The sequence below is a fragment of the Macaca nemestrina genome, chromosome 12, assembly GCF_043159975.1.
Source record: "Macaca nemestrina isolate mMacNem1 chromosome 12, mMacNem.hap1, whole genome shotgun sequence".
In the NCBI taxonomy this organism is placed as follows: domain Eukaryota; kingdom Metazoa; phylum Chordata; class Mammalia; order Primates; family Cercopithecidae; genus Macaca; species Macaca nemestrina.
In genome coordinates this window covers 25,404,383-25,429,458 of record NC_092136.1, presented here as the reverse complement: position 1 = coordinate 25,429,458, position 25,076 = coordinate 25,404,383, and the positions used below count along the sequence as shown (strand labels likewise).

Here is a 25,076-nt window from a genome sequence, read left to right as displayed (position 1 = left end):
GGTTACACGTGTGCCATGGTGGTTTTCTATACCTATCAACCCATCACCTACGTATTAAACCCTGCATGCATTACCTATTTCTTTCTGATGCTCTTCCTCCCCCCGCATCCCAAACAGTCCCCAGTGTGTGTTGTTACCCTCCCTGTGTCCGTACGTTCTCATTGTTCAGCTTCCACTTATAAGAGAGAACATGTGGTATTTGGTTTTCTGTTCCTATGTCAGTAAAACTTCCAATTCTTAATAAATTCTGACCTAATCTTCACAGTTCCACTCACAGACACTGCCAAACTTTGTGAGGTGGTTCTTTTCCTCACCACCATAATCAATAAAGTCAGCTCCGCCTTATCAACAAGTTATATTGGTGATATTTCGGGAATTACCTTTTTACAATACTAAAGGTGTATTATTCATTTAAAATGTGATTGAATCTCAAACAATATCTTCACCCTCCCCCACCCCACAAACACAAATTTGTTGCTTACCCAAACATCCTAGCCCCTTACTCTTTTCTAAGGAAATTTTATATAGAAACATTTACTCCCATGCAAAAACGAAACAAAACAAATATATATATATATAGATAGATAGATATAGATATAGATATAGGTCTATATACTTTTTATGTCTATATAAAAAGTGTGTATATATATACACACACATATATATGCTGTTTTATCTGTTTTGGGAGAGGCTGACCCAGTACTTAAGGGTGAATAAATTTCGTTTAAGCTAGAAGTAGGCAAACTTTTTCTGTTAAGGGCCAGATAGTAATTATTTCAGGCTTTGTAAGCCATATGATCTCTTGTTGCAACTACTCAGTTATGCCACTGTAGCAGCCATAGACAAAAGTTATATGAATGGGCATCGCTGTGCTCCAATAATACTATTTATAGTATAAAATAATAGTTTTGGAAATTGTAGCTAGAGCAATCAGACAAGGCAAATAAAGGACATCTTGGAAAAGAAGAAGTCAAATTATCTTTGTTTGCAGATGACACGATCTTATATTTGGAAAACCCTAAGGACTCTACCAAAAAACTGTTAGAACTGATAAATTCAGTAAAGTTGCAGAATACAAAATCAACATACAAAAATAAGTAGCATTTCTAAATGCCAACAGAAAACAATCTGAAAAAAGACATCAAGAAATTAATCCCATTTACTATAGCTATAAATACAATAAAATACTGAGGAATTAACTTAAATAACTGAAAGATCTCTACAATGAAAACTATAAAACATTGATGAAAGAAGAAATTGAAGCAGACACACAAAAAATGGAAAGATATTCCATGCTCATGGATTAGAAGAATCAATAGGATTAAAATGTCCATATTACACTAAGCAATCTACAGATTCAATGCAATCCCTGTCAAAATACCAAAGACATTCTTCACAGAAATGGAAAAAAATCTTAAAATGTATATGAGACCACAAAAGACCCAGAATAACCAAAGCTATCCTGAACAAAAAGAACAAAACTGGAGGAATCATATTACCTGACTTCAAATTATACTACAGAGCTATAGTAACCAATACAGCATAGTACTGGCATAAAAGCAGACACATAGACCAATGGAATGTAATAGAGAACCCAGAAACAAATCCATGCATCTACAGTGAACTCATTTTTGACAAAGGTGCCAAGAACATACACTGGAGAAAGGACAGCCTCTTTAATAAATGGTGCTGAGAAAACTGGATGTCTATCTGCAGAAGAAGAAAACTAGACCTCTATCTCTTGTCATATAAAAAAATCAAAATGGATTAAAGACTTAAATAGACATTGTAATGAGATATCATCTCACTCAAGTTAAAAATGGCTTTTATCCAAAAACAGTAACAAATGCTGGTGAGGATGTGGGGAAAAGGGAACCCTTGTACACTGTTGGCCAAAATGTAAGTTAGTATAACCACTATGGAATACACTTTGGAAGTTCTTCAAAAAACTAAAAATAGAACTATAATATAATCAAGCAGTTCCACTGCTAGGCATATATTTCCCAAAAAAGGAAATCAATATATGAAAGAAATATCTGCACTCCCCTGTTTATTGCAGCACTATTCATAATATCAAAGATTTGGAAGCAATCTAAGTGTCCATCAACAGACAAATAAATTTTTAAAATGTGGTACATATATACAATGACATTCTATTCAGCTATAAAAAAGAATGAGAAACTATCACTTGCAACAACATGGATGGAACTGGAGGTCATTATGTTAAGTGAAATAAGCCAAGCACAGAAAGACAAATTTCATATGTTCTTACTTATTTGTGAGAGCTAAAAAGTAAAACAATTGACTAATGGAGATAGAGAGTAGAATAATGGCTATCAGAGACTGGGAAGCATAGTCGGATGTGGGGAGGCGAAGGAGGGATGGTTAATGGGTATAAAAATATGGTTAGACAGAATTAATAAGATCTATTTGATAGCACAATAAGGTGACTACAGTCAACAATAATTTACTGTACATTTTAAAAGAACTAAAATAGTAAAATTGTTGTAACACAAAGGGTAAATGCTTGAGGTGATGGGTGCCCCATTTACCCTAATGTGATTACTACGCATTGTATGCCTGTATCAAAGTATCTCATGTATCCCATAAATATATACACCTACTATGTACCCACAATAATTAAACTTTTTTTTAAAAGAATATATATATTCTATTTCCTAACCATTTAAAAATTCACAAACATTCTTAGCTCATAGAGCACACACAAAAAAGTAGCAGGTTGTCTTACAGATTATAGTTAGCTAAGCTCTTGTCTAAGCAAAGATTGATAGTACCATTCCTGCTTTCAGAGACTAATGAGGTCTGAACATGTGACACAATTTGGCTAATAAGATGTGAGGGGAAGTCAGTTGAGGGATTGCAGGAATTTTTTTTCTCTCACTAAGAAGAAAAACATGGGGAAGACATAATTCTTTGTTCTGTTTCTAGATATTGTTGAGGGTAAAAGATGCCTAGAGCTGCTGTAGCCATCTTGTGGCCAAGAGGGGAGGCAGCCTGAGGACAAAGCTGATATATCAAGAAAGAAAAAACAAAAAAATGGAAAGAACTTACATCTTTGATATTTGTGATAAGCAGCTGAATTAATGAACCCTGTAACTGTTTTTCCTCTTGGCTTCTTATTATGTAAAATAATATATTACAGTATAAGCAGTTATTTTTTTTCTGGTTATATGCAGCCAAACCTATCCTGATACATTCATATTCATTTCTTCTTCCTCTGTCTCTGTCTCTCTCCTTATTTCCTGAGCGAATAGCAAAGAAAGGGGAAAATTTTATATTTTATTTTCCTATACTATTATAAATACGAGAACTTTCAAAGGAAACAAGTTAAGGTAAAGCAACATGATATCCTTATAAGAAAGGTCTGAAGCTCATCCCACATCATGCTAAGAAGGATTTCTACTGCAAAATCATTTATCTGGACATCTCTGGGTTTTAAAGAATGCTAGAATACACAGGAGAAAAAACAAAACAAAGAATTAAATAACACCATTACCAAAGGTAACACACGCCTTCAAATCAAGTTTATTTCATAAACATTTCCTAATATAGATCATTTGTTTTCCCATTTTTAACCCAATCTTGCACATCTTGAGCTTTCTCCACCCCTTATGCAGGAGTATGTAGTTCTGCAGATTTTCAGGGAAAAGAAATTTGTTTTTGTAAATATGCCCAGGGCTGAACCAGTAGGTAAATGTAATGGAAATGCTACAACATTTAAATGGCTATAACCCAGTGAATCAACCTGTCAAGTTAACAGGCAGCTGTTTAGCTAAACACACTGACTCTGCAAAGTTTCTAGAAAATGCTAAAATTTCAGAAGTTGAGATTTATGGAAAAAAAAACACACACACACACACACACACAACCAAAAAAAACCACCTGACTGCATTTTCACTCTTCTAGAAGACTTATTTGGCTCACAGTGGAAGAATGTATAATGTATTCTTAGGGTTTATGTTTCTCTGTAGTCAGGACTTCTCACCTAATGATATTTTAATGTTGTCACAAGTGTTGTAACTATATATTACTAGTGGTAACATTACCATATCATTAGGTGAGAAGTTCTGACTACAGAGAATTATGTACTAGCAAATTAAAACAACAACAACAATGTGGCTGCCACCAACATGGGCTCATGTGCTGGAGAGTATAATAAGGATTGTAAGAAAGCTAAATGACCCATGTCTTCAAGAACTTTCCCATCTTAGAGCTGTAAAACAAATTATAGACATATATCAAAAATTTAAAAATGCACAGATATGCATATAGGTACTAGTGTAAGTCAATATATTCAATATTTACATGCCATAAATAATTGCCAGAGATTAATGTAGGCATAGCTAATCAGAGAATGCTTTAAGAAGAGAATTTGGGGATGGGCATGGTGGCTCACACCTGTAATCCCAGAACTTGGGGAGGCTGAGGTGGGCAAATCACCTGAGGTGGGGAGTTCAAGACCAGCCTGACCAACAAGGAGAAACTCCATCTCTACTAAAAACACAAAATTAACCAGGTGTGTTGACACATGCCTGTAATCCCAGCTACTCGGGAGGCTGAGGCAGGAGAATAGCTTGAACCCAGGAGGCGGATGTTGTAGTGAGCTGAGATAGCACCATTGCACTCCAGCCTGGCAACAGAGCAAAACTTTGTCTCAAAAAAAAAAGAGAATTTGGGGCCAGGCGCTGTGGCTGATGCCTGTAATCCCAGTACTTTGGGAGCCGAGGTGGGCAGATCACAATGTTAAGAGATTGAGACCATCCTGGCCAACATGGTGAAACCCCGTCTCTACTAAAAATACAAAAAGTGGCTGGGTGTGGTGGTGGGCGCCTGTAATCCCAGCTACTCAGGAGGCTAAGGCAGGAAAATCGCTTGAACTGGGAGGCAGAGGTTACGGTCAGCCGAGATTGTGCCACTGCACTCAAGCCAGGCAACAGAGCTAGATTCCGTCTCAAAAAAATAAAAAAATAAATTAAAAAAAATAGAGATTTGGAATTTTATGCAGGTCTTTAAAGGAGTATAGATTGGCATGGAGGCAGGGCAGTATTGGAAGAGGTAGGAACTTACTCATGAAAGCAGAGTAGGAGCACAAAATAATAAGAAAATTGACTTAATGGAAGTAAAGGATTTACACTATAGAACTTAGTTAAACTAGCCCAATTGCGGAGCACTGTAAGCCTAATAAAAATTTTGAATATATTTTAATAAAAAATCTTAGAAACTTGAGGCTTTTAAGCAGGAGAGGGAATGATGAGAATATTGTTTTAGAAAGTTTCTGCCCTTGTCCCTAAAGGAAATTGGAGAGAAGACTTTGACGAGAAAGTAAGTGACTTTAATAATCGACATCCCTAGTATTGCTTTAAAAATGAATGGAACCGATCTCCAATCTGATTATCTGACTACTGAGACGCGTATAGTTCAAATTAATACGCCCTAGTTAAAATCCTGTAGAGCATGAAATACCAATGAAGAGAAAATTAGCTTCTGCATATGGTCATGTTAGAAAATACCAGGGTACACAAAAAGAGCAGTGTATCATTTTGGAATCTCCGATCTTCAAGTCAGGAAAGAAGCATCTTTGATATCTAGTGTGGCTCATGTCCACCCTGCAAATTGCACACAAAGGACTACTAAGCACACATTTAGTTTTAGTCCTCTTTCTAATTTGAAACAATGCTGAAGCAAACAAAGAATGCCCAATCTACAATAGTAAGACCCAGCAAAACAAAAACCAGCTTTAGAGTACAAGGCCTCCTGCTGGAAGGTTGGTTTGGTATTCCTGACTCTTTGATCTTTGGCAAATTGGACTTCTCGGAGCTGCACCTTCCTAAGTGGGAATGATGATAACAACGCAATAAATAGACATTGTGAGAATTACACGAATTAAATGGCATTGTGTACACTGAAAGCAAATCCCCAAACTTGCCCCTGAACCTCCATAAAAGCCACTACCAAGTGACCAGTTGCTCAAGGCAAAAATGTTAAACTCTTCTTTGACTTTTCTTTTTCTGTATTCACCTGCAGCCCAGCACTATTCTGATTCAACTTTAAAACATAATGTGGGTCTGTCTACTTTTCCTCATTGTCTCTTTCTAGATTATTTGTCATCTTCATTTCTAACTTGAACCTCTGAAATACACTGCCATTAATTTCCCTACTTTGGTTAACTGTATTAGCACAATTCATTCTTTATAGAGTATTTAGATTGAACTTTTAAATTATAAATATGTTCATGCTATTTTTTTTAGTTGAAACACCCCTATTAGCTCTGTACCTTTTTAGAACAAAATGCAAACTGCTTTGGTCTCCAAGACACAGCCTGACCTCTGTCTGCTTCTCCCACTTTTCAACTTTTTCTTACTCCACCTTCTCGGTTCAACCCCATTGGCCTTTCATGGTTTCTCAAAAGATTCAGCTTGTTCCCGACTCAGGACCTTTGTACTAGGATTCCCTCTGCCTGCAATGTGTATCCTTTGATTTTTGCATAGTTGGTTTTCCTTTTAATTCTGGGCTCACTTTAAATTTTACCTTCTCAGAAAGTTCTTTTTGATTACCTAGCAAAAAGTATCCCTTTTGTCATATTTAATAAGTTACCCATATTCAATTTTCATCATAGCACATATCACTATTTGTTATTTTTTCTCATACACTCAGGTGCATATTTTCTTACTGCCCGTCTCACCTCGGTGGAAGGTTAATTTCCATGGAGTAGAGACTTGTCTTCCTTATTCAGTAGTATTCACCTAGAACAGCAATCATGGAGTATGGTTAAATGCATGAATGAATGAATGAGTGCTCAACCAGACAGAAGCAGGTTGAAAACTCATTAAGTCAAGGCTGTAAACTCACTAAGGACCCATAGGATATCATACTCACTTATTGATCCCTAGCACCTAGTAGAACCCCATTCACATAGCAGGAATTTCATTGATTTTTGGAATAATGTTTTCCAGTTTGTAGTTATTTTCATAGAAGTTTCTCCTACCAAGAGCTGGGAAGAACAGTGATTTAAAGATCATCTCACTGTCTCTTTGCATTTTTTTTTTTTTTTTTGAGGGGGATGGGGTGGGTGATAAAGTTGGGGAGATTTCCCTATTTCTTTCTCTTTGTCTATTATTATCAGTAGCAGCCCTGTTTTATGTTTGACCAAACAATGCCCTCTGCTGTATGTGCCTAAAATAACACGATTGCCTTGAAAATTTCTGCCTAAGAGGATGCCTAGTTGTTTTCATGACTTGCTTCTTCCCCCTTACATGTACTCCAGAACTAGGGAGGACTGCTTTCAGGTCACTGCATTGGATCAGACCACTTTATAACAGAGAAAGGAACTCCTAGAGTCAGCAAATGCCTTTAAAATGGAAGGGATTCTTGATCACCACATTCCTGCTACAGAGACTCATTTGAACCATTTATTTAAAAATCCATGGGTGGAAAAGATCTTCTCATTCTACTATCACAATCTAAAGCAACAAGATAGAATAAGCAAGGGACTGGGGAAGGCTATGGCGGCTCCAAACCTTGTCTTAGCAACAAAAAGTCAAATCTACTTCATGCTAAAAAATCCGACCCAGGGATACATTCACAGCTTGGCAGGGCTAAAAATAAAATTAATTTGTTTTTTTCCTGCTTGTTTACCCTCTCATGATGCTGGAGAGATAAGTGTACCTGGCATGAGGTTTCTGACTGTTTATAAATCCTTTTGATCTTATTCACTTTTTGATATTAATTATTTAAGAAAATGTAAAATATAGATGATCAACTTGTTTCTCAAATTATAGGGTGGGATTTGAGGTGTTTGGGGGTATGTTTATGCTTTTGACAGCAATTTGCTTTAGTGAAATGTATAATCAGAGAAAAATATTTAAAAATCTCGAGCTCCATGTACTGCTAGATATTTCACTCTCCAGGTAATGAAATCAGAATGCTCCAATGATTCGAAATATGCCTGTTGGTAACAATACCTACATTCTCCTTTGTGCTAATATTTTAAGTCTGGAGACCCACAATGCATGAAACTGTTGCTTCTTTTTTCTTCCTTTTCTTTTTTTCTTCAAGTTCAAGGGACATTTAATGATTAATATATGTTATTCCTTATCTCCACAAGTGGTCTTTTCTTTTCATATTTTTCCCATAGGAGATTTTCAAAGCAACGTTTTGCAGACTTAGTATAACAATACACAGGAGCCTCAACAATCACAGTGCAAGAAAGCATAGCCCACCAAGAGTTCCCCAGTGCCTACAGAATTAAGCCAAAATCCCTTACTGCCTCTACCCACTAGATGCCAGTAGCAACCTCAGTTGTGACAATCTACAGTGTCTCCAGACATTGCCAAATGTCCCCAGGGGGGCAAAATTGTCCTCTTTGAAAACCACTGCCTTCGTGTGACATGTAAGCCCCTCCATAGTGCTGTGCCATTCTGCTTTCCCAGTCCTATCTCCTACTGTTCTTAACACAGTCTAGGCTGCAGTCTGTTCCGACTCTAAAAATACTCCCTCTACTTTTCCTCTTTGGGGACTTGCTCCTTCTTACTTTAGATTGAAATTACCTACCCTGATTTTTTTAAATCAAAATTGTATCCAGTCAGAGCCAATTTTGCAATGGCTCTTTCTACTAGGCTGTCACCAGTCTTAATGATCAGTATAAATATCCATCCTTCCCCTAAATTGTCTGTAAAGCCAAGACTGTAACACTTACCAAATCTGTGTTTGCATGTAAATGTTTAGGAATGTGTTCAACCTATTTCATCATAAGCTTTCTCAAAGACAGAAACTGGATGCTATTTAGGCATTCAATAAATATTAGCTGAATTGAATTACTGAAATATGTCACATCTTTTAATTCATAGTCAGCAGCCAAATTGATAAACTAATTTTATAAAAACATAATGTATTGAAGTCCATTGCTAAGACTTACATGTGAACCAAAAAGATAGAAAAGGTATAAAACTTAGTTTAAATGATAAAGAGAGGGCTCAATAATTACTCCTTGCCACCCTCCATATAAACAAATGAAAGCTTATATATTAAAATTGTGAAGAAGTAAATTACCAAAAGTCAGCATGTAAATAGGGGATTGAAAATGATGGGTTAGGGTAAAAAATCTATCCTTAGCAGCAGTAACCTGTCTCCTACACATTACATCCAGAGTATCTTGCATATTATGTATGCTCAATATAGAAATAAATATGTGGCCTCAAGAAAAGGTTGATTGTTGCAGATTTCTAGCTGCTTACACAACTAAGCAGACACTAATGGTACATAGAGACTTAAAAAACAGAGAACAAATTTTTGTAATGCCCTTCTGTGAAACTGCCTGGGGATTGAGTATTGTGATTTTGGACTCTATTATTGTGAGGATAAATGAGTTAATATAGAAACTGTCAGAACAGTGTCTTGTACATAATCAATACTGTAGGAATATTTGTTATTGTCTTCATTGTTTCCATTATTTGTCTAGCACTGATGACAGTTAAAGTCCATATATGGAGAATGATTGATGCATCGACTATAATAATATAACAATTTGAATCATACAATTAAGTTCTCTTGTTTTTTTTCATCAATAACCTTATTTGATTATTATTTCCCTTTCCATGAAATTGTACAATACCATAATGGGTTCCTAAGTTTATTAATGGGCTTCAAATCATTTGTGAACCTCCTGAAATTATATGCCGATTTTTGTTTAAATGTGATTATATATTTTTATAGAAAGATTATTCATTAGTCTTAACATCATACTCTCAAAGAGATTTATGACTCCAAAAAAGTTTAAGTTCCATACAAAATAACTGATAGACTGAAGTGCTTGGAAGGTCTGTTAGAGTTCTAGCTATAAATTAGTGAATTGGCATTCCGCTCTATACATCAATTTCTTACGTGTTCAGCAAGTACATTTACAACCTTCTCATAATGAGCTACCAAAATCAAATTTCTGAGAGTAAAATCCCAGGTCTTGAGTAAATTCCTCAAAACAAATGCCCGTTGGGAAGGGTCTTGGGATGCAGTCTACCCTGGTGACAGCAATCTTTGCCAAACAGCTTAAACACTAGTACACAAGTGACATTTTGTCACTCCATGTCATTTCTTTAAGGATTTGGTGGCAATGTATGAATCAGGATGCAGAATGATAAAATAAGGTCCTGTGCTCCCTCAACAGAGCAGAAATGGGAACTTCTCTGTTCCAGAATCTTCTTTCATTTTCCTATAGTTTATTCCTCAAAGGAAAATGTAGTAATGCATTAGCTAATGCATTGATGTTTATCTCTTAGGGTGTTTTGGGTGACCATGGCTGATGCCAAAGGAGAAAACACCGTACTTATGAATATTAGTGGAAAAACAACCTTATAAAAGAAATAAATATGAAACAATAATATTCTATTAAAACAAATATTACCAAAACCCTAATAAGGATCCTCCCTCAATAAACAAATCTGCGTTGGAGAGAGGGTAAACTGCAGAAACAGATCATATGTTTTAGCTTCTTGGGATGCACAATAGGCTGATTTGCTCTAGACTTTCAGTTTGAAAAATATATGGGAGAGAAAAGCATATAAAAAGGGCTGAGTATTTCAAATTATGTTTAATCAAAATATGTAGAAAATTATTTTCCATATATATATTGTTTTCATCTAGGTTAATGACAAAGCAAGTAACTAAAGAAGTGGTTTTGAAAAAAGATCTAACAAGCCCATCTGAAACCTAAGTCCTTGGCAAGGCAGGCAGAGAAGGATGTGATTTCAGAAAGTTGGTAATGCGGTTAATAGCCTTGCTTCCCAGGCTTCCTTTGGATTGATGACTGGCTGGGAGGAGTTGATAGTCATTAACCCCCAACTTCTCATTAATCCTTAGAAAATGCCCTGTGCTAAGGTCACCAATGCCTTTATAGGTTGAAAACAAACAAACCAACAATAGCACCCAAAAGGCATATGGATTTTTATAATGAGCAATGCAATTTAAATTACCATGCAAGGCAATTCGAAGAGAATAAATATCATGTACATAGAGTCATTCAGATTTAAAAATCACATTCCAACGTTTTACCAAGTACTTACTTCCTTGTTCATTATTAAATAGTACGAAACCCCAATTTCCTACAGAGTAACCAAAAACATATTTATAACCCCAGGCAAAGCACTAAAGATGTCTGGAATTCATTTTATAGTAGGGTGTGGGGAAAGAGAATGTCTAAAGTCATTTCAGCTATAATAATATATGATTCTAGGTATACTCTCTAATGCTATATTTAACAGGGAACTCCAATTCAGTAACTTGTCATCATTGATCATTTGTAATAGGGTACTGAGACAAGCCCAGTATAAACAATAATCATAAACCAATGCCAACATGCTCCACTGAGGGAGTATCTATGATTGCGTAGATCCTTGTAAGTATTCTGGGTGTTCAGAAAGAACCAGTGAGGCTTGAGCAATCAGTGAAACGTATGTGGACAGTGGATCTAGGGGATATGTAGATTTGAATAAGCAAAAGGTCTAGCATTTCAAGAGAGAAAAGAAAGAAACAGGCACTTTCCTTCAATAATGTTTTTTGAGTGCCTACCAAATTTCAAGCACAATGCTCACTTCTTGACACTTAGGGCCAAGTGTCTCTCATCAAGAATCTCACAGTGCAGTATGATTCACAGGTGAGTACGCAGGGAATTATAATGCAGCAGAAAGTACTAGAGAAATTCTATTCTCTATTCGTTAGAATTAGGTATTATAGCAGCACACAATAAGGAACATGCGCTAACAGAGCAGAAAGAGAGAAAAAAGAGAAAGAACAGGTATGGTGGCACGTGCCTGTAGTCCCAGCTACTTGGGAGGCCGAAGCAGAAGGTTCACTTGAGCCTAGGAATCTGAGCTCAGCCTGTGCAACATAGCAAGACACTATCTCTAAATAATAATAATAATCAAGAAAAGAGAAAGAATTTGTTTGAAAATAGGCACAAGTTGGGTAGGGAATATATATGAAAGTAAACACGACATAGGCAGTGGAGTAGTAAGTAGAATAAATGAAATAACACCAGGATATAAAAAATAGACAAGGAATTGAGATTTGATATGAACTCATGGATAGATGGCAGGGACTTGATTTTTCTTTCTGACATGTGAGTAGAACTAGAAAGGTAATGGAGATATAAGCAAAACTCTAAGATGAATGGTTTGGAAACTACTGCCCACAGGCAAAACTAGAAGGGAAAAGGACAGTGGGAAGAGTATTTAAGGAAAAGCAAGTCTGCAGTGGTATGGAATATGAATAGAACAGAGTGAAATAGATTATTTCAATCATCAGACTATAAAATAATGATGACCTGGGTTAGGCTTTGACTTTTACCTAAAATATAAGCTGAAATAACATCATGATTTTTCCATCTCTGTTCTGGAATCTTTAATATGTGATACTCTTTATATATATATTTACCAGATCCCACGATTCTTCACCTGTGGCTTGCTCTGATTTCTGTATATTTTATAGTCCCTACAACTTTGAAGTAAGTCCTACAAATCTAGTGGTTCCCCCTGAATATCTCAGACCCACTGCTTTCCAGTTTTCAGCATGACTGAAGAGTTTAATAAATTCACCAAAATGACCCACAAAAACCTGATAAGGAAACTCTCTTTAATTGAGCCTGTGTTTATGAGATCTGAGCAAGGGGAGGAAACAGAGTAGACTCTTTCTGTGATTTCCAGGCAACGTCATTTAATCAGAATGCAGATAGCAGGGATGGCCTCCTAATTGGAAATGGAAACTGGTTTAAAGTAACCTCAACACTGTTAACATTGCATAATGAGGAAACCTTGGTGATGACATGTCAGATAATGGAAATGACTGGAATCAGTGATTTTTTTGTTTCTTCCTAATGACCGCAAAAGGGAATTATTCAGCAAATGCAGACATTTGAAAATTAGATTCGTAGTTATTTATTTACTTAAGGCAGTTCCTCATTTTGCTCCATGCTGTGTTAACCATAGGTTGTGAATATTGAAACCAAGTTTTCTTTTTTTGCACAATTCCTATATTTGTTCTTAGTTACCATGGAACCTTGCAAAACTAGGATTCAATTCCAGAATGAATGAGCTTCAGTTAACACAGTACCACGGAAAGTAAAAACTCCCTGTATTTTTCTGTATTCACTTTGCCTGCAAGGCGTCATTTGCAAAAATATTTCATGGGAAAAAAATAGAGCTATACATGAAAAGCAATAAAGAACTGGGTCCTTATGGGATCAATAATGGGATCAGAAAGTAGGGAAGCCTGTGCATGCTCCTATTTAAGCCATTATGAACTATGTTTCCTTGATTTGGATGGCTAAAATTACTTTTTAGTTATTTTTCCCACCATGTTTTCATCCTTGAAAGGATGCATTTTTAAAAGAATAATCCAATTGAAAAAGCACAGGGCTGACAGATTCTAATATGGATATCAGAGATGTTGAGTGATAATAATGCAAGTTACTTAAACTTTCTGTACCCATCTGTAAAGTGAGGACAGAATATGTTTTCTTTCTATGTCAAAGGCATACCACAAAAACAAACTTTAATAAGAAATCAGTGTGTACAAAGTACAATCCACAAAATTAGGTTAAATGATGATATAGGTGTCATTCTTACATTTCTTAGTCCCATTTTTTAAGCTGCACCTGACATGTGAGCAGAACTAGAAGGGGGATGGAGATGTAAGCAAAACTCTAAGATGAATGGTTTGGAAATGACTGCCCATAGGCAAAATTGGGCTCACCACCCCAGTTTTTGTAAGTAAAGTTTTATTAGCAGACTTCCACACCCATGCATGTAAGCATTGTCTATGGCTGCTTTTACAGTGAAGGGCAGAACTGAATGGTTATGATAAACTATATGGCTTGCAAAGCCTAAAATATTTACCACCTGGTCCCTTAAAAAAAAAAAAAAAGGCTGCTACAGCATCCATCCAGAGACTTTTCTTTTCTTTCTTTCTTTCTTTTTTCTTTTTTTGAGACGGTGTCTCGCTCTGTTGCCCAGGCTGGAGTGCGGTGGTGAGATCTCAGCTCACTGCAAGCTCCGCCTCCTGGGTTCATGCCATTCTCCTGCCTCAGCCTCCCGAGTAGCTGGGACTACAGGTGCCTGCCACCATGCTGGGCTATTTTTTTTTTTTTTTTTTTGTATTTTTAGTAGACATGGGGTTTCACTGTGTTAGCCAGGTGGGTCTTGATCTCCTGACCTCGTGACCTGTCCTCCTCAGCCTCCGGAAGTGCTGGGATTACAGGCATGAGCCACCACACCCGGCCCATCCAGAGAGACTTTTCTTACCTACTCTCTTCAATCCCAAGGCTACCAAGATGACCTGTGAGTGCATGGAGGAAAAATACTAAAACTTCTATTTGTAATTAACTTTCATCTAAGAACTAGTAAAGAAATTCAGCTTCACCAATTTTTAATGTTGCCATGCATCATATAACTTATGGAGGAACCTGGGGAAAAGTGGGAGTTCCAGAACAGAGGGCTTGCCTGCAGCACCATTACTTGATCGCACTTTCAGTACACTTGACATATTGCTATTTCTGTGTGGCAGGATAATTGGCTTTAGAGATTATATTACTTAGTTTTAACTGAACTAGCACTCCCCAAATGGACACAGTAGCTTAAGGTTCTTCCAAAGATAACATGGAATCAATATTCTTTTTGTTTTGTTTTTGATTTTGCTTTTGTTGAGAATCAATATTCTAATAATAAGGCAAGTAAAAGCATACAACAACAAAAAAAGATAGAGCTACCATTTTTATCTCCAATATGAGCTCTTTGAAACAACAAAATTATGATTTAAAGAAGTGTTTATTTTGATTAAACCTGTACACCTATGTATGCACATGGGCATGTGTGTGTGTGTGTGTGTGTGTATGTGAGAAGAGGAACTATCACTTTTACCAGTAATCATGTCCTATCAGACTCTTGTCCAAGCTGCACTCTCACACTTTCTCTTCCTAGTAACCTAGTAATGAATTCACCATGTGTCAATCAACATCTCTGATTTATATCTGGATTTTTATTTTTATTTTTTTGCTTTTTCTCTTCACTTCACCCCTTTTCTCCAGCCAGCAACATAGGCATATTGTCGCACAAAGTCATTGCCTCATTTATCCCTGAAATTGAGAATTACATTTCCACATGTAATTTTTGGATCTTCAGATTCAAGAAGAATGACCTGGAAACAGGATTGCAAGAGACTACCCTCTCCTTGCCTCCTTTCCTTCTTCTTGACCAAAAGTGTCTTCCTCTCAAATTCATTAGAAAGAGGAGTTAATATCTATAGGGTTTTAGCCTTAAAAGCTGTGAATATAGGATCCAAATTAAGAACAATGGAGTTGGAAATTTTAATTATATAAAGGACCCTGGGGAATTAGGTAAAACCTCAGCTTCTTCATTCACTATATTAAAGATCTCTCCTTTTTCCTAACCTATAAAACGTGTGTGGTAGCATCTGTCTTTCCTTTCTCATTGTTATCAGGATAACTTGAGATAGTATATGAATTGTAAGATCACTTTAAACTATAAGTATTAGATAGACTTTGGGGATCAATCATTTTCAAACTTTGAATTCACACAAAACCAAAACAAATCAGAAAAGTGACGGGAGGAAAGGAGACAAAGAGATCAAAAAACAAGGTGTGCTTTCCATGACAGGCACTAACTTACATACACAGTTTTATTTAATTCTCACAACAACCCCATGAAAAACATTAGGAGCCAGATGCTCTGTAAGTTTGTCACCTAACCCAGATCACACAATTAGTACTGTCCAAATCCACCTCCTTTTAGCCACTGTACTGTGTAGACATATCTTCTGCTAGCTATGTAAATTTGGATAAGTGCCTTTTTTTTTTTTTTCTTTTTTTTTTTCAGAGACAGAGTCTTGCCTGCCACTCAGGCTAGAGTGCAATAGTGCGATCATAGCTCACTGTAACCTTGAACTTCTGGGCTCAAGTGATCCTCCTACCTCAGCCTCTCTTCAAAGTAGCTGGACTATAGGTGCATGCTACGACACCTGGTTGCTTTTAAAATTTGTTATAGAGATGGGGTCTTGCTCTGTTGTCCAAGCTGAATGACATATTTTTTTGGCAACTCGTTTTCCTCATTTCTAAAGGGATGAAGACTAGCACTACTACTATGATGTACTAGCTGTAGTCTCACATCTAATCCTAACCAAACCTCATGGCTTAGAAGTGCTCCTATCAATTTTGTCTTTGAGCAACCAAGACAAAGCATTAAAGTACCATGTTTAAGGTTTTACAGTCACTCTGTGGTGGGGCCGGAACTTGAACTGCCGGCTCCAGATTCATTTTCCTTCCACACGCTATCTGGCAGTGAATTTTGTAGGGTTAACTAGAAAACATCAGTAAAAGTACATAGCAAAATATATGTTGCACAGTAGGTACTCAATATATAGTACATTTTATCTTTCCTAAGTAAATTCTTACTTTCTCTTGAATGATGATCACCACACAGTTTTTATTCTCCGGGAGGAAAATAAGGACTCGGGAGAAATATCAGTCTGGGTTGAATAAATAAAGAGCAAGCCACAGCTGGATATGAATGTGGATTATGATACACAGACTACAAACTTTCGAGTGACAGCCAAGAGTTCCTTCTTACCAATGTGTGCTATCTTAGTAAACTTCACTCCCAATTCTTTCATTTTTGAAGAAAAACATTTCCAGCTAATAACACAATTACACTTAAGTATCAGAGCCCATTTGAGTATTATTGCATTTGTTAAATCTAACTAAGTCCAAATTACTTCCTCATTGCTAATAAGAGAAAGAGAGGGAGGAAGAAGAGGAGGAGGCGAGAACTGAGGGGAAAATAGTTTCGGAGGGTTAAAGGAAGAAAAGAAGACCCATACACAGAATACTAGAGAGAAAACAGTGAGCTATCAATACTGCATATAGCCTCAAGTCCAATAAATGTCAGTTAAACTTGCTGCTCACAGTTTCTATGGAAACCCCTTAAGTTAGGAGTGGAACACAGACATTTTTTGGACTGCAATTCACAAGCTGTTTATTTAATTATGATGAAACATGAGACGGTTAGGGACAATACTATTATCATACTGATAGCATTTAGAATTCAACAAATAGGTATGGCAAAATAAAAAGTCGATTTCTTTTTTTAAATCATTAACTCCATGTGCATTGCATGCGAATAAAACTCATCTTGTTTTTTTGGTTTTTTTTTATGGGACTTCACACACTATTTCCTTCAGGCGAACCCCAAATTAGTCAAATGACATTCATTAAAAGGGAATTCTTCAGAGGCCTCATGCCAATTCTACCCCCACATGCCCAGTGAACAAAACCAAGGTCACAGCATATTTTCAATTAAACCCAAGATAGCACCAAAGTGCAGCACAGCTGGGAAAACAAGCACACTATTGCCCCATAGATCATTTGTGAGCAATGAATAGGTCTCTGGTGTTTTTCTGTTTTATAGGTATTGGAATATAAAAAGAAAATAGCTTCAGATTAGCTTTTGCCTTCCAAAATAAACAACTACTTTTAGGGCATTACTCCTGGGGGTCTGAAGAAACATGATGTGAAGCCATCACTGTTCTGTCTCTGATGGTTGAAAATCACTTGCTTAGGTATTAATTTGGCTGCAGGAAACCATCTAATTGATGTGCTCATTTGCACCTTTGTTTTTTCATTAGACAAACATGTAGTTTTCCTCCTATTATGTGTCAGTCACTGTACCAGGGACAAGGGAGACAAGAAGGTTAAACTCCAGTTCCTGCCTTAATAATAATAAAGTTTTTGGAAGGAAGTGCATTAATTTTGTCAAATATTTATAAAGGGACAACTACGGCTCATAGGTACTAAGTAGCTAAATAAGTTAGAATCCTGCCTTCAAGGAGATTACAATTTAATGACGATACAATAAATCATAGAGCAAAGAGTCAGTGTTCCTGCCTCCTGCTACCTCCCCATCTTATCTCTCTGCAGGTAGGACTACCGCTCATGGGAACTATGCTACACAAGGTATATAGGTTTATGTGTATGGGATGGTTTGCTGGTGGATGGTGGTGTAAAGCGGGAGCTTCAGAAATATTGCCACGGGAGAACCACATTTCCAGTTCTGTCCATTAGCCACTAATACTCTTATAAAATATTTAGCCCATAAAATATGACTGAATGAGGAACCACTCACCAGATAAGTGAATCCCAAGGAAAGTCATCTCTCGAGTCAAGCAGGGAACATGAGGCTGTTTCTAAAGTGGCAAAGAGAAACACAAGAAATTTGCAAATATGACTCAGTGGATATGTCTTTTCTACTATATTGCAGCTTTGTTTTTGAAATTCAGTAGTGGTTTGCAGTAGCTGGACTTCCCACAAATCACTCGTGCTAGCAAAACCAGTCATTGCCATTATCAGATTTGACAGTGTTTAATGAGTCACTTCATATTAGCTGTAGTTGTAGTGTTCAGCATACTGTGGGAAAGATTTAGTATGAATCATCACCCACCTAGCTCTCCACTGGGGTCTCTATGCTGTAAATAGGCAGTGCGTTTGCCAATCTAAAAAAAAAAAAAAAAGAAAGAAAAAGAAAATAAAAGCATCCATTAGAATAATTCAGGACAATTCTTGATCTGCCACCACCACAACCACTACCACAGACACCACTGATGACATTTATTGAATTGCCACTGTATTTTAACACTATCCTGGGCAGAAAGCCAAAGCAACTCTCTTAACTACTGGCCATTTTGAACAATACATTTTGTAATGCCAATAAAAAAATGCATTTGGATTCAGAAGAAATGTAGTCTATACTTGGTTCTGACTTATTAGATCCATGACCTTAAGTAAGTCACATTTTCTCTCTGATCTAGTGTCCTGATCAGAACCGCATCATAAGATTAAATCAGATAATGCATTATAATGATGGATAGGAAACAGTTAAATAGAAAACTCAATTATCAAAGTCAAATGGGATGTTAAGAGTTTGACACAGGCATCTGCTGCAAACTCTATTTGGGATTGCCCACCACCAACACAACATCCCCAAACAAGAAAGATATAAAATATTTCCTTGCCCTATACATCTCTCATCTCACCCCACTACTCCTGTAGCACTGGCAGAATAAAAATTAGAATCTGAGACTGAGGGAATGTACAGTACTTAAAGCAAAGGGATCCTAAGAGATAGAGCTCACATTTTACAAAGTATGATGAAGTAAAAGAAACTTTCTGTAATTCCAACAAATGCAGGTCATCCAACATTGGAAATATAGTTGGTATGGTCTGTACAAAGAGGAGACCCAGAGCAACTGCAGATAGAAAGATCCCTCACAATTAGTAATCAAGATCAAGGGACTGACATGGATATTAAAATCACCAAGAAGCCTATCAAGTGTTAGTATGGAGAGAACAACAGGGAGGCAGATGTTAAAATCTTCAAGGGACAAGGAGGAGTGAAGCCCACGGCTATGGCTGACTCCAACAAAAAGTTGTTAGCAGGTGGTATAATCTGATGGTGTAAGCTTCACAGCTGGGCATTTTACTGTATTAGATGATTTTGTATGGAACAGACAAGGTAAATAAAAATGCTTTTTGAATGTCATAGCAATATATCACTAATGAATGTTATTATTATATAAGTAAAACTGAATATGATCAAAATTTATTTTAGAGATGATCTGTGGATTTTCTGTCCATAGGTTTAAAATAAATGGATAACTCAGCCAGGCGCAGTGGCTCACACCTGTAATCCCAGCACTCTGGGAGGCCGAGGTGGGTGGATTACCTGATGTCAGGAGTTCAAGACCAGCCTGGTCAACATGGTGAAACCCTGTCTCCATTAAAAATACAAAAATCAGCCAGAATGGTGGCACCGCCTGTATTCCCAGCTACTTGGGAGGCTGAGGCAGGAGAACGGCTTGGACTTGGTAGGTGGAGGTGGCAGAGAGCCAAGATCATGCCACTGCACTCCAGTCTGGGTGACACAGTGAGATTCCAAAAAAAAAAAAAAAAAAAAGAGAGAAAAAAAAATCTCAATCTTATAAAATGTTTTCCCATATCTCATGGTTTCAAGAAGTATTAACTACTCTTTCAAGAAGTATTAACAGGATATATGAAATATGAATCGGAATGTAAAGTGCCTGAGATTTATAACTTTAGAGGAAGGCCATAGGTAACAATTAGTGCGTTAGAGAGGCAAAGAAAAGGTGGGAGGTGAAAACATGTTTATTGCTAAATCAAATAGACAGTTCTCAATTTTCATATTAGGCAAAAATTATTAATGTTTGACATAATGATCACTCTGTCCTTTATGAAACACCTTTTTCACTTGGCTCCTATGAAACAACTCCCTTGCTTCTCCTCTTGCCTCAATGATAACTCTGCTCAACATCCACTGCTAGTTGTGTCTTGTCTCACAGGCCAATGAACCTTGGAGTGCCCCAGGTCTCAAATCAGTGGACCTCTTATTTATCTATATGCACTCTCTAGGTGATCGTATAATGCTTTTAAACACCATCTATAAACTGAAGACCGCCAAACTTAAATCTCCAGCAGACTCGCAGACTTGTATGTACTACTGCTTATTCAAGACCTCCACATGGAGGATTCAAAAATCAACCTGTCTACAGTCAAACTCTTCATTTTGATTTAACCCGACAAAGACTTTTTCTAATGGCAGTTGCATTCATTCATTCATACAACTAAACATTTTAAGCTCTTACTGTGTGCCAAGCACCATTTCAGGAATGATTTTTCTAGTAGCTCAGGCCAATGTCTACCTTGAAACTTTTTTTTTGGTCTCATACCCTCTCTTTTTGGATTGTATCACCTCTATACCTTATCACCTTTATATCCTATCACCCATGTATTGGAAATTCTGTGTAGCAGTATTCTGGTTTTTTCTCCAAACACATCTATTGCTTTGTCTTGGTCCAATTTCTATCTGGATAACTGGAGTATTCCATAGCCTTGTCCAATATCTGAGTTTCCTGCTTCTAATTTCTCCACACAGTGGAGGGATCCTATTTGAATTAAAGTCAGATCATATTCCTTCTCAATGCTTCTCACAACACTCAGAGTAATATTAAAGTCCTAATGGCCATTCATTTTTTTTTTCCTGCATCTCTCCTGCTTGTTTGATCTCATTTTCCTACAACTATCACTCATATTCACTCCACTCTGACCACCACACTGGCTCCTGATTGTTTCTCCTGCACACCAAGCATAGTGCTTTCTCAGGAACCCTGCACATGCTGTTCATCTGCCTGGAATGCCCTTCACCCAGACAGACCTATACCTTTGCCTGCACTCCATGACAATAGTGCCACCTTTCATGCAAATACCTGTATACTTTGCTTCTTCACTTCCTTCAGGGCTCTGCTAAACTTGCTCAGAGAGGTCTTCCCTGGTTATGCTGCTTAAAACATAACCACCCTGGTCCCCTCATCATTCTCGTTCCCTTATTCTGTTTCATTTCTGTTGATAAAACATCTCAAAAGTAGAGATAACATGTACATATTTATTTTCTGTCTCCTCCAACTAGAATATGAGTTCCCAGGATATGGAGTTTATATGATTTGTTTATTGATGAATCTCCAAAAGTAGCCCGATTTTATAGGCGAGGAAACTAAAGCTCAGAGAGATGAGTGCCTTCCTTGAGGGCTTTTCTGGAGAAAATGGGGATTACTAAGTAGGAACATGGGGGTGGTAACGATAGCTAGATCAGAGCTGTAAAAAGTACAGCAGTTAAGTTCATAAATTCTATCATCAGAGATAGTCATTTTGTGACTTGCGGGAAGTTATATAAATTTTTGGGTTTCAATTCCCTCATCTGTAAAATTAGAGTGATCATAATAGAGTCAACTTCAAAAGGTTGTTCTAAACTTGAAATGAGATGATACCCATAAATCAACAAGCCTGGCATGTCATACATTCTCTAATAATGGGAATTATTATTATCTGAGAGTTAATTTCTTTGAATTGTAGGTATTTTTCTAAATTCTCCTTCATTAAAAAAATGCTGAACATAATTATCCATCTGCTACCAGCAGACTCTTCATTCATTATTTATTGAGCACTGCTCGCAACACTTACAAATGGCTAAACAACTCATCTACTTTTCTAAAATGATTATTTAAGGCCAAATGTGGTACTTATCCACGAATGTATTATTAAGCCTGGACTTGGGAAAATACAAATCAAGGTGATTATCCTCCTTGATCTTTTACATAGCACTTTGTTGAAAGGTCTTGTTGAAAACAAGACTGGTAATAAGAAAGATGATGATGAAGATTGTATTTTTTGTTAATATTATAAATTATAATTTGAAAAATTGTTTCATGTGTATTATCCTATCTGACCCTCAACAAATATAGGAGGAAGGCAAACGAGATTATAATTTTCATTTTGCAGTTAAGAAAGTTAAAGTATAAGAAAGTTAAATAATGTTGTTAAGGTTTAAAAAAAGCCCTAATATGTGATGAGTTAATATAAGAAGTCAAATATTTGAAGCCTTAGGTTAGTTATCTGCCTATTACACAGCCTTTTAACACAAGGTAAACAGGAGGTATTTTCTGCAATGAATCCTTCCAGGTTGTTTAAATTTATAGAGACTCATTCTTCTGTGTTCCTTTAACATATTGCACTTCTATGTCCAATGTGAGAAGAAGGGAAAGAACATTTATTGATCAACTATCAACCAGTGTGCTGCTTTTCTATCTCGTACTTGCTTGCTTATGTGTCTTTCTGACTCATTAGACTGCATTCCCCACTGGGACAGCCAACATAGTCCATTCCATGGGCATGCATACACCGCAGTAACTGCTGTGTAATATGCGTTCAATAAATGTTTCTTGAATAAGATAATGAAATAGTTTATTTGGTGAAATAAGCTTACATATAGAAAAAAGCAACTAAAGCATATCCCAAAATTTAAACTATATAATCAATTAGCATGATTATAGAGAATCTCATCAAATTGTCATCTCCTAGGTCAAAAACTGGTGACTATCAACAGTTTTATGTGGTTCAAAACAATAGTTTCCAAAGAGAAATAATGATTTTAGAAATGCCCAGTTGGCCAATCAAATTTCTAGGATCTGTGGAAATCCTTTTTGGCTTATGTCTAGTTACATAAATTTTTATGTCCCAACCAAGGGGGAAAAAGCCAATACTTTTATTTCAAAGTAAATTCTTCTAACCTCAAACATTCAATTTGTGAATGGGTAATTAAAATTAAAACCGGAACAGTTCATTCAGTTACTGAGTTATAAAGGGGTCTTATCTATTGATTACCTATAACAGGGTCTACAAGCTAGAGCAGAGAATTCATCCATTTGCCTTACCATAGCTTAAAATCCAGTCATGCTGCCATTTGTACAATACGGAAAGATAAAGTGTCCATACTGTTTTCTCTAATATAGCAGTTTAAATATTACCACTTCTCAACAGTTCTCACTTACTCCTTTCTCACTTAACTTGCTCACAGAAAAAAAATAAAAACATTTTATTATTATTTTTTCCATGGTGTTTGCTTCATTTTGATATTTATCAGTATAAGGACCAGGAGGATATTCTTTTAATCAGTGCATTGTCACTGCAAAGCTCTATGCTGGGCATATACCAGGAAATGGATTGTTTAAATTAAATGCATATCTGTAGACATAGATGAAATTATAAAGGCTACCAAATCATCTCTCTGGCTGCTAGAAGTACCCTAGTTTAATAGGAGAGAGCAAGGTATATGGGGTAGGAGATGGTACATATAAAATGTCCTTGATTTTTAAGTAACAGCACCTGATTGACCTCTTGCTCTAACCGATCTGACTCTCCAGTCTGAAAGGACACATGATAGCTGTGCTCTCCTGAAATGTGGCATTTATCTTCATGAGTGTAGTGATGAAGGATGGATCAGGACTGGAACAGTCATCAGTGACTTATCCCATCTCTTTTCACAAGTGAAGATAAATGACACAAAATATCAGCCACTGTGCATTATATATATTTATTCCACATTTATGCCCACAGACACAAACACACTATAGACCTTTTCCTCAACCTGATTGTTTGTCATTTTCAAAACATACACCTAACAATAACAAAAGCAAAGCTAGGGGAAAGTCAGAGAGAGTGAAAAATGCTGAAATAACTTCTATGAGACAAGCTGTACCCTGTGAGGGGATGCCTCAACAGACCCTGTCTATAGGAACTCAAAAATGGCCGTAAGCCTTAAAATACAATATCCACATGCCTCTGTTGTCATTAAACTAACTTAGAAAATAGTCACAAAGAGCCCCGAAGGATGCTACATAAAGACACTCTCCAACCTGAAGAAAATCACGAAAACGGTGTTCCTGACGGAATGGTTTCTAAGACCTTCCAGTCATCTACAAATAGTCCTCCTGGTTTACATTATTCTTTTTTTTTTTTTTTTTTTTTTGAGACGGAGTCTCGCTGTGTCGCCTGGGCTGGAGTGCAGTGGCCGGATCTCAGCTCACTGCAAGCTCCGCCTCCCGGGTTTACGCCATTCTCCTGCCTCAGCCTCCCGAGTAGCTGGGACTACAGGCGCCCGCCATCTCGCCCGGCTAGTTTTTTGTATTTTTTAGTAGAGACGGGGTTTCACCGTGTTAGCCAGGATGGTCTCGATCTCCTGACCTCGTGATCCGCCTGTCTCGGCCTCCCAAAGTGCTGGGATTACAGGCTTGAGCCACCGCGCCCGGCCGGTTTACATTATTCTAAAACAACATTCCTTATCCTCCGATGATATGCTTTCCTTAATTTCTGAGTTGGACTAGGACATCCTCATTAAGCTTCTTAAACTGACAATAAGGTAGACAAGGCACAAAACGTTGAATAATGACACCATGAGGGATGGACTTCCTGCTCAACACTGGTAGCTAGATACTGTGGGAACTCTGTGTCAGCCTGGCATTGGGTATAGCACTTTCTACGTTGCAGTGGTATAGCACCACTGAGAGCACACAGGATCAGATGAAGTCATTGCTTTCAAACTTAAACTTTACTTAAAGTGGGTCCTGTTGGGAAGGACCTAGTCTCCTAGATTTCA

At 37.0% G+C, this 25,076-nt stretch overlaps 1 protein-coding gene across 23 annotated transcripts in view; it reads right to left on the bottom strand.

Annotated features, from left to right (window-relative positions):
• LOC105471588 (leucine rich repeat containing 4C) overlaps nucleotides 1–25,076 on the bottom strand; it is a 1,332,829-nt gene that overhangs the window by 8,606 nt on the left and 1,299,147 nt on the right. For 13 of the 23 annotated variants that reach the window (XM_071074846.1, XM_071074847.1, XM_071074852.1 and 10 more), the window contains 3 exons: nucleotides 18,516–18,567; nucleotides 18,201–18,261; nucleotides 6,704–6,764 (listed from right to left, as the gene is read on the bottom strand). The exons of 3 other annotated variants lie outside the window; for them this stretch is intronic. The gene's annotated coding sequence lies outside the window, so the exon portion shown is untranslated. The remainder of the gene's footprint in view (nucleotides 1–6,703; nucleotides 6,765–18,200; nucleotides 18,262–18,515; nucleotides 18,568–25,076) is intronic. 7 more of the 23 variants (XM_071074854.1, XM_071074861.1, XM_011724138.3 and 4 more) reach the window with 3 other exon arrangements.